The 19,833-nt window shown below is 38.2% G+C and overlaps 1 long non-coding RNA gene across 2 annotated transcripts in view; it reads left to right on the forward strand.

The window, feature by feature from the left end:
• Window positions 1–19,833, forward strand: part of LOC138762659 (uncharacterized) — a 94,182-nt gene that overhangs the window by 46,651 nt on the left and 27,698 nt on the right. For both annotated transcript variants that reach the window (XR_011357027.1, XR_011357028.1), the window contains exons 2-3: window positions 788–1,047; window positions 8,361–8,434. This is a non-coding gene — a long non-coding RNA (uncharacterized lncRNA). The remainder of the gene's footprint in view (window positions 1–787; window positions 1,048–8,360; window positions 8,435–19,833) is intronic.

The following is a 19,833-nucleotide window of genomic DNA, read 5'->3' on the forward strand; positions in this document are numbered from 1 at the left end:
ATGTGAATGCTATTGCCTGGAATACTGCAGGACACAATGGATTATATATTTCTGTTTATGTGATAGCAAGATTGTTCTTGTGATACATATTGTTTTTGTATCTCATGGATTTTCTTCTGGGGCAATTGATGCTCTGTCTTTATGGTCCAAGTTAAGGCATGTCCAATGTCATTAGTTAGGTTTTGAGAGTTTTGGGTGCAGGAATGTCATCTTAAATTTTAAGCATGAATAAAATATTTAATTGAATGCAGAAAGAGCAGAATATGATGGATGTACATCTCAGGTCAAGCAGCAACAATGGGGAGAAGCAGGATTTAACATTTCAGATCAGTGGTATTTTTAAACACAGTTTGAAAATCAGAAACAGAAAAAAAAAGTCCTGAGATATTGCCATACAGTACAGACCATTGGGCTTGGTTGAAGCTCCACACAGATATATCAGTGCTTCAGAAATGGCAAATATAGCTGTATTTCCCTCAAGCAGCAATACATTCAAGCTGCCAATCCATTTATCTGCACAGATTGGAATTACCTTTGCTTCAATGCCTCTTAGGCTTGTCTTGCAACATTACGTTTTTATCTTTGAATTTACACCTGTCTCTGGTTTTGCGTGTTATGTCATTTATTTTACACTCAGGCACATATTTGCTGCCAAACACCTAGCCCTAACTAAATTGCAGTTTAATGGAAATTCCAGGTTCCTCAATATTAGAGGTCTCTGGTCTACATGGTCACAGTGCCTCGTCACACATTGCTTGTTTTCTCACACGGTCTCTTTCTATTCCAGTGCAGAAGTGGGAGGCAAAAAGAGAGCACAGGGACAACAGCAGTGCCATGAGTTGAAAGTGTGCAAGAACTAGTGCTCAGAAGCCTGGGCCAGAGTCCAAGTTGGTGACCAGTGGAACTGCCTGAAGACATCTTGGGCATTTGCCTATTAGATCAGTGAATATTTTTTTTTTTGGCTCCCTGGAACTTGCTGAAAAATAAGGCTGGTAACTGAGGATTCAGCTAATTTTCAGCACATCTTAAAGCATCAAGATAAAACATGTATGTTGAAATATTTGTGATTTAAGCTGTTTTCTCCCCTCACAATATAACCTGCTTGCGGACTTCTGCAAATTACGGCTATTAATAAAAAGTCAACATTACTTTTCCACAATTTTGCTGGTCCCATACACAACCTAACCACAAAAGGTTTGGAAGCTCAACGATTAGATCAGGCTTTATTTATTCTCTTTGTATTTTGTGCCATGAATAAAACGTCGTCGCAATTGAGAGCAATTACTGAAAGAAAGCAGGCTCCATTCCTTCCTTTGTGTAAGACAAGGCCTATAATTTAAATCCTGACCTTTTTCAGCATGTGAGTCCAAAGAACAAATTAAACACAGCCTCAGCGTATGAATGCCGAGTTGGGCATGCTGATGCACCATGACATTAATCACCATTAGACCAAAAACTTTCAGTTTCACTGTCGGGTCAAACTCTGCACTCTCTTTAAATTGCTTTTTCTTGAAGAATATAAAGACCACTTCTGTTTGCACCACTGAAGGCCTTTGGCAAAAATATAAAACAAAATCTAATAAAATAATTTTAACTCTGAAAAGTGCAGTCCATGTGAGATGCTATTTTGATTTTTAAAATGAGCAAATTAGTTTGACTTTGTGGCTCAAATGGCAAAGTAACAGCAGGCAACTTTCTGATGAGATTTACTCTGATAACATTAGGCTAAGTTAGCTATTGGTGTCATTAAAACTACCTTTTTTTGTCTTTGCTATCACATTGCCATTAATTTGACATCCCATTTTATGATGCATTTTGCATTGAGGGTTGTTCAGAGCTTGAGACCCGCTGAGCTCATGATCAGTCTCAAAACTGATTTGTTCTTATTCAGTAGTTGAGGTCAAAGTCCATTAAATACCTGAAAAAGATTCCTAGCTTGGGTATGGTTCTATAACTATGGAATGGTTGCATACATTTGTAAACCATTTGTCATTTATGTTGGCATTTTGTTCTTAGTGTAGTCTGCTTAATTTGTATGGTCCACCTTCTGTGTGCGTTTATCTACCAATTTAACAGGATACGGTATTAGAAACATTAGGTGATCTTTACTTTCCTTGAAGCTTACATGTTGATGTTTTTGTGAAAATTGCATCAGTGATTACTATACAAGCAAAACATCAGGGCTCATCTTCAGTAAGCAAATAACAGCAAAACAATAAAACCTTGCGATATTTTACCAGTATGTTCTAGTATCTATTGATCAACTAATTACTACTGTATCTGACACAAAGGAATGAATAAGAATACAATGGCCTTCTACAAATCAGATTTGGTTTTAGGGTTTCTATTTGGAACAAAACCTTAATGTCTAAAATTGAAGTGTTTAAGAGGTAGAAAGCAGGTTTTTTTTTGCAGAAGGGTCCAAAAATAAAATGCTAAGTAAGCAGAGTATCTGCTCTCCCTTTACCTTCCGGCTGCCATGAAGTCTAAGCCAAGCAAAAGATGATCCTTGTTAATTTATCACTGGGGTGTCGAAGAAGGCACCTCCCAGAACAGAAATGTCATCATGAAGAAAGCACGTCAGCATCCCCTCAACTTAGGATTTTGCAAAGGTTAGGTATGACATCAAAAACTTTGGCAAACTTCTACAGATGTGTAGTGGAAAGTGGGCTGATCTGCTGCATCAAGCCCTGCTATGGGGACACTAATACCTCTGAGCCCTGCAAAAGGTAGAGGGCACAGCCTGGTACATCAAAGGAAAAACTCTCCCCAGCATTGAGAAAACATACATGCCATCAGAGAGCAGCAGCAATGATCAAGGATTGACACAACTCAGGACTTGCTCTGTTCTCGCTGCTGCTATCAGGAAAGAGGTACAGGTGCCATAAGACTCATCAAGTTCAGGAATAGCTGCTTCCCCTCCACCATCAGACTCCTCATCAACAAACTCAGAGACTCATTTAAGGACTCAATGGGTTTGCACTTATTATTGAATATTTATTTTCTGTATTGCACAGTTTGTTTTCACTTCTTTTTTTGTTTCCATTTATCTCTTTATATATGTATCTTGAGTGCAATTTTTTTTCACAGCCAAAATTCTACCTGGCCCGCTGGCAAAGAATCTTGGGGTTGTATGTGATATCATATATGTACTCTAATATTAAACTTTGAACTCTGGAAGTCAGGAAATCAACCAATTCAACAGTGAGCTGGATTGGCATGTAAGATCACATGGGACACAGTAGGTAAGGGAATGTTGTGGAGATTTCTTCTTTCTTTGGCTTGGCTTCGCGGACGAAGATTTATGGAGGGGGTAAAAAGTCCACGTCAGCTGCAGGCTCGTTTGTGGCTGACAAGTCCGATGTGGGACAGGCAGACACGGTTGCAGCGGTTGCAGGGGAAAATTGGTTGGTTGGGGTTGGGTGTTGGGTTTTTCCTCCTTTGCCTTTTGTCAGTGAGGTGGGCTCTGCGGTCTTCTTCAAAGGAGGTTGCTGCCCGCCAAACTGTGAGGCGCCAAGATGCACGGTTTGAGGCGTTATCAGCCCACTGGCGGTGGTCAATGTGGCAGGCACCAAGAGATTTCTTTAGGCAGTCCTTGTACCTTTTCTTTGGTGCACCTCTGTCACGGTGGCCAGTGGAGAGCTCGCCATATAACACGATCTTGGGAAGGCGATGGTCCTCCATTCTGGAGACGTGACCCATCCAGTGCAGCTGGATCTTCAGCAGCGTGGACTCGATGCTGTCGACCTCTGCCATCTCGAGTACTTCGACGTTAGGGGTGTAAGCGCTCCAATGGATGTTGAGGATGGAGCGGAGACAACGCTGGTGGAAGCGTTCTAGGAGCCGTAGGTGGTGCCGGTAGAGGACCCATGATTCGGAGCCGAACAGGAGTGTGGGTATGACAACGGCTCTGTATACGCTTATCTTTGTGAGGTTTTTCAGTTGGTTGTTTTTCCAGACTCTTTTGTGTAGTCTTCCAAAGGCGCTATTTGCCTTGGCGAGTCTGTTGTCTATTTCATTGTCGATCCTTGCATCTGATGAAATGGTGCAGCCGAGATAGGTAAACTGGTTGACCGTTTTGAGTTTTGTGTGCCCGATGGAGATGTGGGGGGGCTGGTAGTCATGATGGGGAGCTGGCTGATGGAGGACCTCAGTTTTCTTCAGGCTGACTTCCAGGCCAAACATTTTGGCAGTTTCCGCAAAGCAGGACGTCAAGCGCTGAAGAGCTCATTATGTACTCTTTGAAACAAAATGGCTCCTTTTAGCCATTTCTTAAGCAGCCCACAATAGGATAATGATGCAAGATGGCAAATGAGGTTTAGCATCCAAATTAAGACAATGAATTGCAAATTAAATAAGCCTGTTCTTATTTTATTGGGTAGATTGCTTCCTCCTTACCTTGCTGGCTGAAATTTGCATCATTAGGACTGATGGTTATTCGATTAGCCATGGTGCTCCTGTCTTCCCATTGTTATTCATTACAAGAGCCTTTTCAGTCATGAGTTTTTGAGTCATATGTATTTTCCGAGCAATAGCTTGTAAATCAAAATTTGACTGTGGAATCTGTCTCTACCCCCCCCCCACCACCACCACCTCACATAAGCTCCCTATTTATTAAGTGTGGAAGTTATTTCACTGCTAGGAATACAACAATTCTGAAGAGGGATTAAGGATGGGCATGAAATATTGCCTTCCCAGAAAAAGCACCGTCTCATGGATGAATAAGAAAACAAAACTATTCCTGTTTTCATCTGTTTGAATTCTTATTGTCCAGATTACAAATGTATATTTGTGGTGCTGAACATGATGCCAAAGTACAATCTCCCCACCTTTTCCCAAACCTGCATAGCAGCCTGTCTTCAGTTATTTTGTGAGAGCTTTAACATCCTCCCCAGTGATGAGCATAGATCGGGCTCTTTTCATATAGCTGCCCTCATGCTACTTTCTCAGGAACTGTGGCGGTCTCAGTGCACGATTTTGTGTGCAAAGTACCATTGCAGTGTTTTTAACGTACGGCCAATTGCACTACTTTTTGTCAGGGATATGATTTGGCATCTGTGCTTTCTGCAGCAATTGTTTAGAGCACCAAATAAAGGATGGAATTCACATTTTAAGAGTTTAATTTACAATCAATCTATATAAATTTTCTGAGAGGAATTTATATTTAAAAATTAAACATAATTTTCCAACCATTAACAGTAAAAATCACGCATTTCAAAATTTTAGGCTTCAAAGGTTCGCTGATATTTGACCAGTTGCATGCTAAAGTGATCCTTCAAAGGGGGTGAGAATAACCTAGTGAGAAATACAAATAAAAAATTAAACTGGTGTTTCAAGATCCTATGGTTGAACTTCTGATACACTGCAAATGGAGAATGGGAAGAGCTTGTTGATAATAATCTATTTTTATCTCCTTAAAAAAAAATTATTATTCCCTGTGGTGTTCCTTAAGAAGCTGTTGCTATTGTCTTTCCCCACACACTACAAAGTTTTATTTCTCTTTCTTTCCTTCAGTTGCAAAATATATCACAATTAATTTTTTTAAGCCAATAACAGGATCATATTTTTGACTCAATTCTCAAGTTTGCTGCTCCAGTTGCTTTTATAGCAGAACTTGCTGAGACATAAAATATTGTTAAGGGAATGAAATAAGGCTAATATGAGATCTCAAATGCCACGGTAAAAGAAAAAAGTATTTTCCTTCGGGTACATTTTCCTTGGGGAAGAAAGATGGACTATCATTTCTCAATCTTTAATATCAAAAGGTCATGGTTTCTTTTCAGTTGAGACAGATTCAGCAACAATTAAAAGCTGAAACTCTGTCAGAAATCCACATTTAGATTGAAGCTTCATGGATACAATGATCTGTGTAAATATTTCGAAACCAAGTCAAATTGTTGTTCCTTGTGTGATTTGGATGTGCTCATTTGGGGAATGGGGAGCAACATAAAAACTAAGTGGGCAGGTTGATAGAAGGGCTTGACTCAGGAAGTTAGGCTAAGTGGAAAGAGATGGAATTGATGGAACCATAGTGGAGTTATATAGGAGCTCCCTAAGCCTGCATGGGTTTTTCCCACACCCTCTAGTTTCCTCCCACCATTCAAAATGTGCTGGGGTGTAGGTTAATTGGCTGTAAATTGGGCAGCGTGGACACGTGGGCCAAAATGTCCTGTTACTGTGCTGTATGTTTAAATTTTAATCTAAAAGTATTACATTTGAAATTAAAAAAATAAATAAATTTAGAAAAGTGAAGGGAACAAGCCCCTACAACAATCAAGAGCTGAAGATGGCTGCAGGAGAGGCTTATTAGAGCATCAATGAAGAAGATGGTCAGTGCCTGGTGAAGTCTATGAATCACAGGCTTCAAGCAATTAATGCATGCAAGGGATATGCAACAATGTACTCAACATGTCTACCTTAATATGCATAATATTATGGGACATAATGGAGGGACCATGTATAAAATGTGCTGTAATTTTTCTATGGTCAAACCAAAATTTATAAAAATAATGCACTTTAATCACATGTGAATTGCTTGTTTACAAATTTAAAACTATGGAGCACAGGGGCAAATAAAGGGAAAAAAAATGTCTTTGTCCCAAATATTATGGAGGGCACTGTAGCAAAGATAAAGATACATAAAGATAAAGTTACATAACCAATGTTTTGGGCTTGACCCCTTCATCAAGGTATGAGCAAAATGTAGGCAAGCACCCAAATAAAATGACAAGGGTGGGGGTGGGCACAGGGCCTTGATGAAGGGGTCAAGCCCAAGATTGTTTTTGTATCTTTGGCTTTGCTATATAAAGTACACTGTTGACCCGCTGAAGTTCTCCAGCATTCTGTTTTTACAGTCCTCTCAAGAGAGACATCACATTCAGTCTATATTCATTGCAGTTAAAGAGAATGAAGGGTGATATTATTGAAAGATGCAAGATTCCAAGAGGACAAGACAGGGCCCACATCAAAATGATTTTACTTGTGGGAGAGTTTCAAATGAGGGGATATAGGTTCAAGATAAAGGGGTGGTCATTTAAAAGCAGATTACATAGGCATTTTTCTTCTCTCAGAAGGTAGTGAGCCTTGGGAATTCTGAAAGATTGTCAGTTGAGAGTGATGGGAATCTTGTGCAGTGGAGGAGTTGAGGCCTTGGGTAGATCAGCCATGATCATGTTGAATGGCAGAGGAGGCTTGAACGGTCAGATGGCTTACTCCTGCTCTGATTTTCCCTTGTTGTGCTGTGGAGCAATGAACTTAACCATGATGGTCCACTTGTCGGCAGGAGTTTGGAGCAACTTGAATAAGTTTCTCTAATTGAGTATTTCAGCCATTGTAATAGTCTCAAAGAAAGTATGAGGAATTAAAATGTCACTGGATACAATGGAGGAGCCAACTCCAGTAAGCCTGAGAAGTTATGTTATCAGAATGATGCAGATGGAATTTACAGAACTGACTTTGTTATTGTGTTGGATAAGTTTGAAAACTTGATCAAAACTCTGGCTTGGAAATTCCACTGGCTGGCACTCAACCTGATCTGATTTCAAACCTTCAGGGTTCATCACCTTCAAAAGTGTCAAGAAGCATTCACACATCCATTCAAAAGCCAGTGAGAGCACAATTTTAATTATTAAAAGATTTTAAGAGAGCAAAAAAAAGACTGAAATATTTAAAAAGGCCAGGAAACATTTATTAAATAATGATAAATCAACTGAATTGCACAAAGGCAGAAATTACTTTGTACTTCTTTTAAAAATCTGTAGTCATTTCATTGTTTTAATGAGAAGGATGCCTGTTGGCTTAAGGAGAGGTTACCCCAACACAGGATCAATGGGTGGACCTCAAGCCAAAATGCTGGGAGACTAATGGGATTGTGTTTCTCCATGAGCACCACAAGGGGTTCAATGGCAGAAGACAATCAACAATTGCCTTTACTCAAGGAAGCCAGTCTTGTATAAAATTACATTGGAAAAACCAACATCTTTGAGCAGAGCTGCCATCTTTTAGGCAGGAGGTCTGAGCCATCATTGAACTAAAATTGACAGGAAACAGCCCTTCTATTACATATATATATATATATATATATATATATATACTATATAATCATACAGTATAAGAAAATATTAGTTGAGCATATTTGAGATGATCAAGAATACAAATAGTTAATTGAACTGTTAGTTGAGAAGGGATAATGAGGAAAAATTGGACCTGCACTTTTCATTGAAGAAATATGCCATGTGAATATGGAGTATTGATGTGGTTTAGGGCTCTTGTGTAATGTGGTATCAGGGGATTACAATGAGTCCTGTCATGTTCTTTCCTCGATGAGAACCATTGATCTTTCTGTCATGTTATCATTTCAGATGATTCCAAATGTCACATCAGCAGTTCAGCAAGATTAAGCCAAATTCATCTGCTTGATGAAAGGAATCTAGCTGTAAGTAATCATAGTTTAAAAAAAACACATATTTAGAGCAATGGTTCATTTTAATTAGAGTGGTTATACAGGAAGACCAGCACTTCTGTCAAATAAATGTTTCACTAAATATATCCACAACAAATTAGGGGACTATTACCAATCTTGTATCTTTACTACACACAATTTCAACAAATAAAATATATGATTATGTTCTTGATAAAATTTTTTAAAATGTGGTTAAAGGGTTTAGGTGGCAGACAGGGTCAGAACTCAAAACCTCGATCTTGATCTATTGTTGTTGCAGGGGATGAATTGGTCCTCTTTTTGATTGTGATAAGGGATATCAGTAAATGACACAAATAGATATTCTCACTAAGAGAAATGTGGTTAGGCTATTCGTCTACCAGTGCTGCTTTGAGAAGTACCTTAGAGTTACAGAATAATAAGTATTCTTGAAAATGGTATAATTTTAATTCTGCAGTATGATACTTGGTCAGACTAACATTAGGGGAGATAAAATAACAATGTATCTGTTTCTGCACATTGATGAGCGCAGCGCATACCACAAATAATTATTCAAAACTGTAATCTCCCTTGTTTGAGCAGCTGTAGTTACTAATTGTTCCTGTGGTTAGATGGATACATTTGCTACTGTTAATGATGTGTTCAGAGTGATTGTGGCTCAGACACAATGAAAATTTCATCTTCAAATCTCCTTTGGAAATAGTTCTCTGCAATTAATATGAGTTACATTGATTTCCAGATTAGTACATCGACAGAGGTGGGTTATAATAATAGCACTTATAGTTTCTGGAATGCTGATCTCTCTACATAATTATCTGTGGCAACAACCTTTCCTTCTACTTCCATAACATTTGAATTGTATAAAGGAATTGTTACTAGTTCTGCAGCAATTATTCAGAGAATAGTGGCATCGTAAATTACCACACAGTTTACACACTTAAGGTCAACTCATATCAGTCTCTTGTCCCATTAAAGTTCCCTCACAAAGTTTGAGTTTAAACAGTTGTTTGTAATAGTCTGCTTATGAATGATCACAGTTTGGTTCTTATTCAGCTTCACTGTAGAAAGTGTCAATATGACAATGGAAAACTTGCCTTTTTTGCAGAAGCTTACTTTACCCCGAGTTGAGTAAGAAGCAATATTTGGGAAACATACCATTAGAAACACCTTGAAGAAGGGTTCAGGTCCAAAACATTAATGATATACCTTTACCTCCTCTCTACACTGTGTGACTGGCCAAACGACGTCCTGCTTTGCGGAAACTGCCAAAATGTTTGGCCTGGAAGTCAGCCTGAAGAAAACTGAGGTCCTTCATCAGCCAGCTCCCCACCATGACTACCAGCCCCCCCACATCTCCATCGGGCACACAAAACTCAAAACGGTCAACCAGTTCACCTATCTCGGCTGCACCATTTCATCAGATGCAAGGATCGACAATGAGATAGACAACAGACTCGCCAAGGCAAATAGCGCCTTTGGAAGACTACACAAAAGAGTCTGGAAAAACAACCAACTGAAAAACCTCACAAAGATAAGCGTATACAGAGCCGTTGTCATACCCACACTCCTGTTCGGCTCCGAATCATGGGTCCTCTACCGGCACCACCTACGGCTCCTAGAACGCTTCCACCAGCGTTGTCTCCGCTCCATCCTCAACATCCATTGGAGCGCTTACACCCCTAACGTCGAAGTACTCGAGATGGCAGAGGTCGACAGCATCGAGTCCACGCTGCTGAAGATCCAGCTGCGCTGGATGGGTCACGTCTCCAGAATGGAGGACCATCGCCTTCCCAAGATCGTGTTATATGGCGAGCTCTCCACTGGCCACCGTGACAGAGGTGCACCAAAGAAAAGGTACAAGGACTGCCTAAAGAAATCTCTTGGTGCCTGCCACAATGACCACCACCAGTGGGCTGATAACGCCTCAAACCGTGCATCTTGGCGCCTCACAGTTTGGCAGGCAGCAACCTCCTTTGAAGAAGACCGCAGAGCCCACCTCACTGACAAAAAGCAAAGGAGGAAAAACCCAACACCCAACCCCAACCAACAAATTTTCCCTTGCAACCGCTGCAATCGTGTCTGCCTGTCCCGCATCGGACTTGTCAGCCACAAACGAGCCTGCAGCTGACGTGGACTTTTTACCCCCTCCATAAATCTTCGTCCGCGAAGCCAAGCCAAAGAACACTGTGTGACCTCCAGCATTTTGTGTTATTTGGACTTGGGGATTGTTTGTTTGTGTCAGTCAGAAGTAATCTTTGGAGCCCCTGATGTATGACCAATTTGTAGTTTGTGCTCAGAGAATTGTAGATGATGAGCGTCCGTGTTTCTGATTTGCTGCAGTGACAGGCAAGGCTACTTGCATTGTGTGGATTTAGAGTAGAACTATCATTCTCCCAATGTAAATCACTAACCTGGCTGACATTCATCATCCAATCGTAATTCCCTCCCAAACTGAATAACTTTCTGGGTCATTTCAGACAGCCATTAAGAGTCAGCCATACTGTTGTTGCTCTTGAGTCACATTTAAAACAAACCACACTAAAATTCCAGTTATCTGGAATTCAAGCAACCAACAGCCTTGCTTGAAAAAGAAAAAAAAAATCACAGAAAATAAATAGGTGAAAAATGCCAAGCAACTGGCAAATTCACTTATCTGGCATTTACCAATCCCCATAGATGATGAATACCAGGGATTGTACTATAGGATGATGCATTTCCATTGTTGACAATGGAAGATGTAAACCAGATATGGTTTACCACACAGTTTACACACTTAAGGTCAACTCATATCAGTGGTATGACAATGGTAAACAAGGACAATGGTAAACAAATTTAAATCAAGCTAGTAGTTTGTAATCACTATTACCAGATTTTTATGCCTGATTAAAATAAAATAAATCCCATATGTTTTAAATAAGATGATTAAGGCATCAAATTAAGTCTATTGTACAGGCACATTGTGTGATTTTTCTAATAGGTGGACAGTAGTGGTCTGCGAATAAGTTCTAAATGTTTATATCCACCATATCCCATCAGCACTGAATGTGAAAGTGAAGGCCTTCATATTTGGATCTTCATGAGAGACATTGGAGAAAGAAAGTACATCTTAGCTTGATTACACTTAATGAATACTTGAAAGGAAATAGAGTTTATTTCAAACAAAGTGTTCATGGTGAAAATCTGGCATCAGGTTATAGATTGGTAAACGAGACACTAACTGCTTTGATAATAGATTTATAATTGAAAAGTCATATTACTGGAGAAATCGAGAGATAAAATTTGACAAGTACAAGAGTTCATAATTGTTGGCTGTGCTGCTGAGAATTGCAATTGTGCAACCTATCAATTTTGTCAGAAATCATCTAATTGGCCATCAAATGCAAAATAATGGCAAGTGTGTTTGTTTGAACTGATTAAAGTTTTCTCATGCTTAGATGATCAATTTTATCTTGATTGTGATGTTCCACATATAAAATGTCTGTTCATAGCTGCTTATCATTTTAACTCTTTTTTTAAATTTTTAAAAATTTTTCACACTATAAACCATATTGACCAAGATACATACAGACATTTTTCTTCTTAAATATATACAGTGTCGTTTTCTCCCCCTTTTTCCCCCCTCCCTTCCCTCCCTCCCTCACCCCCTTCCCCATTTATTTGAAGTTCAATCTATAAGATACATTAAACCCGTTAAACAATGTTGTCACTTAATAAAAATAAACAAGAAGTTTTACTGAGTCAGTTCTTTTCGTTATCTTCTCCTTCTGTCATTTTAGGTGGTGGAAGTCCATGGTAGGATTTCTCTATTGTATTTCATGTATGGCTCCAATATTTGTTTGAATATTGTAATGTTATTTCTTAAATTATATGTTATTTTTTCTAATGGAATACATTTATTCATTTCTATATACCATTGTTGTATTCTCAAGTTGTCTTCTAATTTCCAGGTTGACATAATACATTTTTTTGCTACAGCTAGGGCTATCATAACAAATCTTTTTTTGTGCTCCGTCCAAATCGAGTCCAAGTTCTTTGTTTCTTATATTACTTAGGAGGAAGATCTCTGGGTGTTTTGGTATATTGCTTTTTGTGATTTTATTTAATATCTGGTTTACATCTTCCCAAAATTTTTCCACTTTCTCACATGTCCAAATTGCATGAATTGTTGATCCCATTTCCTTTTTACAGCAAAAACATCTGTCTGATACTGTTGGGTCCCATTTATTTAACTTTTGAGATGTGATGTATAGCCTGTGTATCCAGTTATATTGTATCATGCATAACCTCGTGTTTATTGTATTTCTAGTGCTATCCTCGGTTTCCCCCCTTTCCATAAGAATTTCCTTATTATTTTCTTTAACTCCTTGAAGAATTTCTCTGTTAGGTGTATTGGTAATGACTGAAATAGGTATTGTATCCTTGGGAAAATGTTCATTTTAATACAGTTTATCCTTCCTATCAGTGTTAGTGGTAAGTCTTTCCAATGCTCTAAGTCGTCTTGTAATATTTTCATTAATGGATGGTAATTTAGTTTATATAGATGGCCGAGGTTTTTATTTAGTTGTATACCTAGGTATCGGATTGCTTGTGTTTGCCATCTAAATGGCGATTCTTTCTTAAACTTTGTGAAATCCGCATTATTCATTGGCATTGCTTCATTATTATTTGCGTTGATCTTGTACCCCGATACTTCTCCATATTCCTTCAATTTCCTATGTAATTCTTTTATTGATGTTTCTGGTTCTGTTAAGTATATTATAACGTCTGCAAATAGACTGATTTTATATTATTTTATTTTCTGTTCTTATCAGTTCTGCTAGTGGTTCTATAGCTAACGCGAACAGTGAGGGAGATAGTGGACATCCCTACCTTGTTGATCTGCATAAGTTAAATTGTTTTGATATATATCCATTTACTGTCACTTTCGCCAATGGCCCCTTATATAATGCTTTAATCCAATTAATATATTTCTCTGGTAGGCTGAATTTTTGTAGTACTTTGAATAAATAATTCCATTCTACTCTGTCAAAGGCCTTCTCTGTGTCTAAAGCAACCGCTACTGTTGGAGTTTTATTTCCTTCTACTGCATGAATTAAGTTAATAAATTTACAGATATTGTCTGTTGTTCGTCTTTTTTTAATAAATCCAGTTTGGTCTAGATTTACTATTTTTGGTACGTAGTCAGTCAATCTGTTTGCTAATAGTTTAGCTATTATCTTATAATCTGTATTAAGTAGAGATATTGGTCTATATGACGCTGGTGCAAGTGGATCTTTCCCTGTCTTTGGTATTACTGTAATTATTGCTGTTTTGCATGAATCTGGTATGCTTTGTGTTTTATCAATCTGGTTGATTACTTCCAGAAGGGGAGGAATTAATAAGTCTTTAAATGTTTTATAGAATTCTATTGGGAATCCATCCTCTCCTGGTGTTTTATTGTTTGGTAGTTTTTTTTAATATCTCCTGTAATTCTTCTATTTCAAATGGTTTTATTAATTTATTTCGCTCCTCTCTTTGTAATTTCAGTAGTTCAATTTTAGTTAGAAATTCATCTATTTTGTCTTCTTTCCCTTCATTTTCAGTTTGATATAGTTGCTTCTAGAATTCCCTGAAGTTTTCATTGATTTCCGTTGGATTATATGTAATTTGTTTGTCCTTTTTCCTTAATGCCAATACCATTCTTTTAGTTTGTTCTGTCTTAAGCTGCCATGCTAGAATTTTGTATGTTTTTTCTCCTAGCTCATAATATTTCTGTTTTGTCTTCATTATGTTCTTCTCCACCTTATATGTTTGTAGTGTTTCATATTTTACTTTTTTTATCTGCCAATTCTCTTCTTTTAGTTGTATCTTCCTTTATTGCTAATTCTTTTTCTATATTTGTTATTTCCCTTTCCAACTGTTCTGTTTCCCGATTGTAGTCCTTCTTCATCTTAGTTACATAACTTATTATTTGCCCTCTGATGAACGCTTTCATTGCGTCCCATAGTATAAACTTATCTTTCACTGATTCCGTATTTATTTCAAAGTACATTTTAATTTGTCATTCAATGAATTCTCTAAAATCCTGTCTTTTAAGTAGCATGGAGTTTAATCTCCATCTATACATTCTTGGTGGGATGTCCTCTAGCTCTATTGCCACGAACAGGGGTGAGTGGTCTGATAATAGTCTAGCTTTATATTCCGTTTTCTTAACTCTCCCTTGAATGTGGGCTGATAACAGGAATAGGTCTATCCTTGAGTATGTTTTATGTCTACCTGAATAATATGAATATTCCTTTTCCTTTGGGTGTTGTTTCCTCCATATATCCAAAAGTTGCATTTCTTGCATCGATTTAATTATAAATTTGGTTACTTTGTTCTTTCTGTTAGTTTTTTTTCCAGTTTTATCCATGTTTGAGTCCAAATTAAGGTTAAAATCGCCTCCTATTAGTATGTTCCCTTGCGTATCTGCTATCTTCAAAAAGATATCTTGCATAAATTTTGATCTTCTTCATTAGGTGAATATACATTGAGTAAATTCCAAAATTCTGAATATATCTGACATTTTATCATTACATATCTCCCTGCTGGATCTATTATTTCTTCTTCTATTTTGATTGTTACATTTTTATTGATTAATAAAGCTACTCCTCTGGCTTTTGAATTATATGATGCTGCTGTTACATGTCCTATCCAATCTCTCTTTAATTTCTTGTGTTCCACTTCAGTTAGATGTGTTTCTTGTACGAATGCTATATCATGTTTTTCTTTTTCAGTAAATTTAAGTTTCTTCCTTTTGATTTGGTTATGTATTCCATTAATATTTAAAGTCATATAGTTCAACATAGTCATTTCATACTTTGTTTATCTTTCCTTTCCGTTTCCTCATCACCACCTTCCCTTCTTATCAATTTCTGCTTTCTTTTTTTGAACACATTATAAGACAACATTTCTAAAGCATAAAATATTTCCACTATTCTCATATCTAAAATTCCTTTAACCCCAATAGTCCCTCCCCTTCCTGAGTTGCCCTTTGTCCCTTGTCGGGCAACCACATCTCCCCTCTCCATTTGGATTTGCGAATCCACTCGCAAGCATCAACTGATTTCGCAGTGACTGTTATTCTTCCCCACCCAGCCCCCCAGAAAAGATTTTAATCTTCATATATAACAAAGGTCATTCTCTTAATTCCCTCTTTACTTCCTTTCTTCCCTTTCTTTCCTTTCTTAGTTCTTACCTATACTCTATTTTATATAGATATATATATATATATATATATATATATATATAGTTTGTTGTAATTTTTGTTCTTGTTACATCTCTTCATCTCTCTGTCTGTTTTGTAGTTGTTCTGCAAATTTTAGTGCTTCTTCCGGATCCGAGAATAGTTTGCTTTGCTGCCCCGGAATAACTATTTTAAGTACCGCTGGGTATTTTAACATAAATTTATAACCTTTTTTCCATAGGGTTGTTTTTTGCTGCATTGAACTCCTTCCTCTTCTTCAGGAGTTCAAAACTTATATCTGGATAGAAAAAAAAAAATTGACCCTTGTATTCCTGTGGTTTTTTGTCTTCTCTTATTTTTTTCATTGCCTTCTCCAATATATTTTCTCTTGTTGTATATCTTAGGAATGTTCTGTGTGCCCTTTCTATTTCCATTTCTTCCTGTAATTCTGGTCTTCCTAGGACCCTGGGGATCCATTCTTTAATAAATTATTTCATATTTTTGCCTTCTTCATCTTCCTTAAGGCCCACTATCTTTATATTGTTTCTTCTATTATAATTTTCCATTATATCTATCTTCTGAGCTAACAGCTCCTGTGTTTCTTTAACTTTTTTATCAGATTCTTCTAATTTATTTTTTAAGTCATCTACTTCCATTTCTATGGCTGTTTCTCGTTCTTCCACCTTGACTTCTCTTTTTCCTATATCTGTCATGATCATCTCTAATCTATTCACTTTTTCTTCTGTATTTTTTATTCTACTTTTTATTTCACTGAATTCTTGTGACTGCTATTCTTTTACTCTTTCCATATATTCTTTTAAAAAAAATATATCCATGTACTTTCCCTTCCCTTCATCTTCCATTTCTCTGTGTTCTTCCTCCTCTTCTTCTGAGTTCACTCCAGGATCTGTGTCCTTTACCTCTGTCTCTTCTGGTTTTCTTGTTGGTTTGTTTGTTTTATTTTGTTGGGTATTTTTGTTCTTCTTACTTTTATTAAAAGTGTCTTGGTGTTGGTCTTCTTCCTCTGGGTTGGTCATCAGTTGTTTCTTTGATTTCTTATTTTTATTCTCTTCCTTCTTGTTCTCGTTATTTTCTATGTTTTCCTCTTGCTGTTGTGTTGTAGTTGTCTTTTTCAGCTGTGGAGATTTACTCCTTAGCTGGTCCCCCCTCCCGTCAGTGTTATTTTTGTCTTGCGTGGTTGTGCACTTTTGTTTGGCTCTGTGAGCCATTTTTGTAGTCCTGAGTTCGGGGTTTCCACTGACCTCAGGGAGCGGGCTTCTCTCTCCATGGCGGGCCTCCTCGTACCAGTAAGGCCTTCACCTTCTTCCTCCGACGTCCTTCCTTCTTCTTTTCTTCCCGTTGTTTTTGGTTTTTCTTTCTTTGCTGCCATTTTCTTCACACTTTCACTTTCACTTTGTTATGGTTTCTATGTTTGTGCCTTTGTTTTTTCTCTATCTTTTTTTTACTTTTCTGGAGAGGGCCGGAGTTCTCCTACCGGCCACTACTCCATCACGTGACTTTTCCATCATTCTAACTCATTGGCGCTATCTATTGTTCACAAAATAAAAAGATTTGAAAATTTTTAATTAGATGTTTGAAAAACCACGCTTTTTCTCCTCCCTTTCTCAAAGGAGCATAAGAAGTGAACCAAAAGAAGCTCAAAAGTCTGCAGACACTGTGATTGTAGTAAAAACACTAAAATGCTGGATGAACTTTGTAAGGAGGTTGGGAAGATTCAGTACATCACCAACAAATCCTGTAAACTTCTTCAGGCCATTCTGGCTGGTGGCATCACGCTCTGGTATGGAAGTGCCAATGCTCAGGGCAAGAAGAAAAACTCCAGAAGATTGTTAACGTAGTCTTCAAGAGATGGCATCTCAAGAAAGCAGCCTCTCTCCTCAAGGACCCCCATTTCCATGCCCTCTTCACTCTGCTACCATCAGGAAAAAGGTACAGGAGTCTGAAGTCAAGCACTCAGCAGCCAAGGACAGATTCTTCCCCTGTGGTATCAAATTTCTGAAAGAACAATGAATTAACCTTTCTTGGTCTTTTTTTTTCTTTTTCTTGCACTATTTTTACTTATTTTGTTGGCTGATTTATATAAATGCTTGCACTGTGATGTTGACACAAAACAAGTATTTTGTGACACGTTCATGACAGCACATTTTATAGCCACCATAGGAGGTAAAGAGATATAACCAAATTTGTGGCTCTGAGCCCTTAAGCAAAAAGCAGGAAGAAGCCTGAATATAAAGGCTTTATTTTGGCGGGGTGGGGGGAGGAGCACAGGCCAAAGGTGATAATTCGTCATGGATAGGGAGGGCAGGAGAGGAAAGGTGAGAATTGATCAGGGCGGGAGGTGGCTCTGTGAATGCGGAGCTGGAGGAAAGGGGACGGGGGGAAAGGATAAGGGAGAGGGACAGATCTATAGGCTAGGAGAAACAGGAATAGGAAAAGGGGAGAGATAGAGTGGGCAACGAAAGCCAGAGAAGTCTGCCTTTCCTTGTGACCATGTTGATTCATCCGGTTTTTTGTATTTTTAATAAAAAATAAAAAGGCACTTTGCATGAAGCAAATCTCAGTACTGCCCTTTGGTTTTCCAGATTTGCCTTGTTGTTGATAAGTATATATTGTCCATTCAGATCCATGGTGATAGGAAATAGGAGCTAAGCACCTACCAGGAGATATTGGTGGAGAAGGACTCCTATCATGTGGGTACATCTGGCCAGGTTGACCATATGACCATATGACCACTTACAGCATAGAACAGGCCAGTTCGGCCCTACTAGTCCATGCCGTAACAAATTCCCACCCTCCTAGTCCCAAGGAAATAGGGCACTTAGAAGTTCTATTCAATGAGCAATGCTCCACTTCTCTTTATTTTTTCTACCAAAGTACATGACCATTCACTTTCCGACATTGTATTCCATTTGCCACTTCTCTGCCCATTCTCCTCATCTAAGTCCTTCTACAGCCTCCCTCTTTCCTTAACATTACCTGCTCTTCCACTCATCTTTGAATCACCTGAAAATATGGCCACAACCCATTCTTTCCATAATCTAAATTATTAATAAACAAACTAATGACACCCAGCCCAATACTGACCCCTGTGGAACACCACTAGAAACTGGCAGTTAACCAGAATATGTTCATTGTATTCCAATTCTATCCGATGTTCTATCCATGCAGATATGTTTCCTGTTTTACTATGGGCTCTTGTGTTCAGTAGCCTCATGTATGGCATCTTGTCAAAGGCCTTCTGAAACTCCAAATATACAACATTTACTGTATCTCCTTTATCGAGCCTGCTTGTCACTTCAAAGAATTCTAATATGTTTGTCAAGAAAGATTTTCATAAAAGAAAACCCTGCTGACTTTGGCCTATCTTTGTCATATCTCTCCGAGTACTCTGTAATCTCATCCTCAAAATTAGACTCCAACAACTTCCCAACCACCGAGGTCAGATTAATCAATGTATAATTTCCTTTCAGCCGCCTCCCTCCCCTCTTGAACAATGGGGTGATATTTACGATTTTCCAGTCCTCTGGGACCTTAGCAGCATCTATTGATTCCTAAAAGAATTGCCTCCACTATCTCTACCACTACTTTCTTCAGAACCCAAGGGTGCAATCCATCTGGTCTGGGAGACCATTAGAGCTGAGCACTCTCTCACTTGAAATAGTAACTACATTTATCTCCCTTCCCTGATACCCATTTGACATCCGGTACACTGATAATGTGTTGTACAGTAAACACTGATGCAAAATATTCATTTAGTTCCTCTGCTCTCTCCTTATTATTTCTCCAGCATCATTTTCAAGTGGTCCTATATCTACTCTCACCTCTCTTTTACTCTTTACTTACTTGAAGAACCTTTTTGTATCCTCTTTGATATTATTTGCTAGTCAACTTTCATACTTCATATTTGTAGAGCTCGTCGAAAGAACCAAAGACGTTGATCCAAACCAAGGCTTTTATTAGCAAAAGACAGGAGCTCTTCACAGGTGGCCAACCAGTCCGGAATGATCCGACCTGGCTAGGGACACAACCCTTTAAGGCCCAGACAGCAGGTGTGGCTAAGCCTTCAGCCAATCGCTGTAAGCACAGTCATTACACTCTAGATACTGTAACTATATACATTGGTGATAGGTCTGTACTATCACAATATTTTCCTTCCTTATGAGTTTTT

The sequence above is a fragment of the Narcine bancroftii genome, chromosome 5, assembly GCF_036971445.1.
Source record: "Narcine bancroftii isolate sNarBan1 chromosome 5, sNarBan1.hap1, whole genome shotgun sequence".
Classification (NCBI taxonomy): Eukaryota; Metazoa; Chordata; class Chondrichthyes; order Torpediniformes; family Narcinidae; genus Narcine; species Narcine bancroftii.